This window comes from Meriones unguiculatus, assembly GCF_030254825.1.
Source record: "Meriones unguiculatus strain TT.TT164.6M chromosome Y unlocalized genomic scaffold, Bangor_MerUng_6.1 ChrY_unordered_Scaffold_25, whole genome shotgun sequence".
Taxonomy (NCBI): domain Eukaryota; kingdom Metazoa; phylum Chordata; class Mammalia; order Rodentia; family Muridae; genus Meriones; species Meriones unguiculatus.
This window is the reverse complement of record NW_026843710.1, coordinates 20,864,152-20,868,177: the sequence shown is the minus strand read 5'-3', so window position 1 is coordinate 20,868,177 and position 4,026 is coordinate 20,864,152. Positions and strand designations below refer to the sequence as shown.

The 4,026-nt window shown below is 35.4% G+C and overlaps 1 non-coding gene across 1 annotated transcript; it reads left to right on the top strand.

Moving 5' to 3' along the window:
- Positions 1-1,064: 1,064 nt before the first annotated feature.
- On the top strand, positions 1,065-1,166 carry LOC132651811 (U6 spliceosomal RNA). The gene has a single exon (XR_009589373.1). It is a non-coding gene; the product is annotated as a U6 spliceosomal RNA (small nuclear RNA).
- Positions 1,167-4,026: the final 2,860 nt, after the last annotated feature.

Below are 4,026 nucleotides of genomic sequence, written 5' to 3'. Positions count from 1 at the left end.
GATTCTCAGTGCATTGATCTCCTGTCCTCAATTCCCTCTAATTATGACACTATTCCTGCCTCCTCTCCTGCAGGTTTCCCAGAGTTCTGAGGTGAGGAAGAATTTTATAGGGAAATGCCATTTAGACCTGGGTGTTTAAAGTCTACCTGTCTCCATAATATTGGACTGTAGGTCTCTGTATGCATTTTAGTTACTTTACCCCAAATGATTATTTCTGGTTCCAAACATAGCTGAATAATATTCTGTAACAAAAAAATTCCACATTTTCCCCAAAGAAGAGTATCAGTCCTGTTCTTTAGAATATGGAATTTTCTGGAGAAAGCAGGGAACAAGGTAGGAACCTGTAACAGTGGGCCTCTGAAAAGCTCTGCCCTAAAGACTATCAAAGCAGATGCCAACTCTTGGTCAGAGTGCATGGAATCTAATGAAGGAAGGAGGAAATAGTAAGATCTGGAGAGTACAAGAACTCCACAAGAAGAGCAACGGAAAAAAAAAATCCTGAGCATAGGGTTCACTCCTGAGGCCCATGCTCCAACTAAGTACCATGCATGGAAATAACACAGAACATAACAGATGTATCCCAGGGCATTTTTGTGTCCTAGGGGTTTCCATAGTCATGAGAACAGGGTGTGCTTTGAGGTTGATATGCCAAAGAAAGTTACCAGAGAGCATGGCGTCTCTGTTACTAAGTATCTGTCACTTTATGTCTTTGTTTCTGTTGGTCTCTGTCTCTTTAGCTCTCTGTGTCTATATCAGTCTCCCTAGCTCTTCCTGCTTCTGTGGTTCTTCATGAACATCTCTCAGTTTTCTTAAAGGACTACAGCAAGATGAGTGCTTGCTGATGAGACATCATGGATGATCTCTTTAAAAATATAAGTAATCTCCAAATTAAATGCTTTTTCTTCAATGATTTGCCCTAGGGAACGTTTTCTCAGAAAATACTTAACTGAAGTAGGGACATATCCTATCCGTGCACTTAAAAAATAATAATGGAATCTGTGAAAATGTGAAACTCAAGTCAAGGACATGTGACTTAATTAATGACCATTTGAAATAAATATATTGTGCTCTCTTCAACACCACATATACTATTTGGAACTGTACTGAGAAGCTCATGGCCCCTGTGTGAGTATGATATGCATATCCATGAAGCATTCCATATTTTTTTGAGAAATTAAAAAAAACACAAATAGAGGAAATTGTGAAGTGAAAGAACTTAGGAAAGAAAACAGGAACTACAGAGCTAAGCATAACTAATAGACTACAAGAGATGGAAGAAAGAACCTCAGGTGTGGATGATACAATGGAAGAAATCATTGTATATGTCAAAGAAAATGTTAAATCTAAAAAACAATCCTGACACAGACCATTCAACAAATGCAAAACAACATAAAAAGATAAAACCTAAGAATAATAGGAATAGAGGAAAAAGAATTTAACCTCCTCCAAGGGCCAGAAAATTTTTTTCAACAAAATTTCCCCAACTTAAAGGAGAGGCAAATAAGAATACAAGAGGTCTACAAAACACCTAATAAATTAGTTCAGTAAAGAAAAACTTTCTGTAAGATAATAATCAAAACAGTAAATATACAGAACAAAGAAAAAATACTAAAAGCTGCAAGGGAGAAAGCCCAAGTAATATATAATGGCCAACTCATCAGAATCTGATCTGACTTCTCAACAGCATCTATGAAAACCAGAAGGACCTGGAAGAACATCATGCAGGCCCTAAGAGAACACAGATGTCAGCCCAGGCTACTATAACCAGCAAAATTCTCAGTCCTCATAGACGGAGAAAACAAGATATTAAATGACAAAAACAAATTTCAACAATACCTACACACAAATCCAGCGTTACAGAAGATACTAGAAGGAAAAATACAACCCAAGAAAACTAGAAACTTGAAAAAAAAAAAAACAGAACATAATTAACCTCACTACAGTAAAACGAAAAGCAACCAAGAACACAAACTTTCTACCACAGCCAACATCAAACTCAAAGGATCTAAGAGCCACTGGTCATTAATCTCTCTCAAAATCAATGAACACAATTCTCCAATAAAAAAGACACAGACTGACAGAATGGATGCATAAACAAAACCTAGCAATCTGTTTCATAGAGAAACACAACTAAGTCACAAAGATAAATATTACCTGTGTGTAAAGAGCTGGAGGATGGCTTTCCAAGCAAATGGACCCAAGAAGTAAGAAGAAGTAGCCATTCTAATGACTGATAAAATAGACTTTCAACCAAAATTAATAGAAAGAGATGGGGAAGGACACTTCATACTCATCAAGAGAAAATTCCACCAAGAGACTTCACAATCCTGAACATCTGTGCCCCAAATGAAAGGGCACCCACATTTGTAAAAGAAACATTGATAAAACTTTATCCACACATAGATTTCCATACATTAATAGTGGGAGACTTCAACACCACACTCTCAACAAAGGACAGGTCAACAAAACAGAAATTAAACAAAGAAACATTGTCTCTAACAGAGGTCATGAATCAAATGGACCTAACAGACATTTCCAGAACATTACACCAAAACACAAAAGAATTTACCTTCTCAGCATCTCATGGAACTTTCTCCAAAACAGACCATATAGTTGGTCACAAAGCGAGCCACAACAGACACAAGAAGATTGAAATACTCCCTTGTATCTTATCTGATCACCATGGAATAAAGCTGAAAATTAACAACAACAGAAATAACAAAAAGGCAAAATACAAGTTGAAAATGAACAACTTGCTACTAAATGACAACTGGGTAAAGGAATAAATAAAGAAGGAAATTAAAGTCTTCCTAGAATTCCATGAAAACGAAGATACAACATACCCAGTCTTATGGCACACAATGAAAGATGCGCTAATGGAAAGTTCATAGCACTAAATGCCTTCAAGAAGAAATTTGAGACATCTCATTCAAGCAACTTAATGGCTCACATAAAAACCTTAGGGGAAAAAATAAGCAGAAACAACAAAAATAGTATTCAGTAGTAGATGGCTAGAAATAATTAAACACAGGGCTGCAATGAATCATTTAGAAACAAATAAAATAATTCAAAAAATCAATGAAACTAAGAGTTGGTTCTTTGAGAAAATAAACAAGATCGACAAACACTTATCCAAACTAACTAAAAGGCAGAGAGAAACATCAAAATCAACAAAATCAGAAATGAAAAATGGGACATAACTGCAGACACCGAGGAAATCCAAACAATCATTAGGACTTACTTCACAAGTCTGTATGCCACAAAATTTGAAAATCTAAGTTAAATGAACAATATTCTTGATTGATTCCATTTACTATAACTGAATCAAGACCAGGTAAGTCAATTTAATAGTCCTATATTACATAAGGAAATAGAAGCACTCATCAAAATCCTCAATCCAAAAAAAGCCCTGTACCAGAAGTTTTCAAAAAAAATTCTCCTACACTTTCAAATAAGAGCTTACTCCTTTTCTCTTCAAACTATTCCACAAAATAGAAATCAAAGGAATACTATCAAACTCATTTTATGAAGCCACAGTCACCTTGGTACTAAAACTTCACAAAGACCCAATGAAGAAAGAGAATTTCAGGCCAATCACCCTTATGAACATTGATGCAAAAATACTCAAGAAAATACTTGCAAACTGAGTACAAAACACATTAAAGCTATCATCTACTATGACCAAGTAGGTTTCATCACAGGTATGCAGGGTTGGTTCAATATACAGAAATCCATATTAATAAACTGAAAAAAAAAAACCCTCATGATAATCTCCTTCATTGATGAAAAAGAATTAGACAAAAAACAACATCCATTCATGATTAAAGCATTGGAGATATCAGGATATATGACACCTATCTAAACATAGTAAAGGCAATATACAGCATGTATATAGCCAACATCAAATTAAATGGAAAGAAACATAAAACAATCCCACTGATGTCAGGGACAAGGCCAGGCTGCCTGCTTTTTCCATATCTCTTTCAACATAGTTCTGGAAGTCCTTGCTAGAGCAATAAGACAATT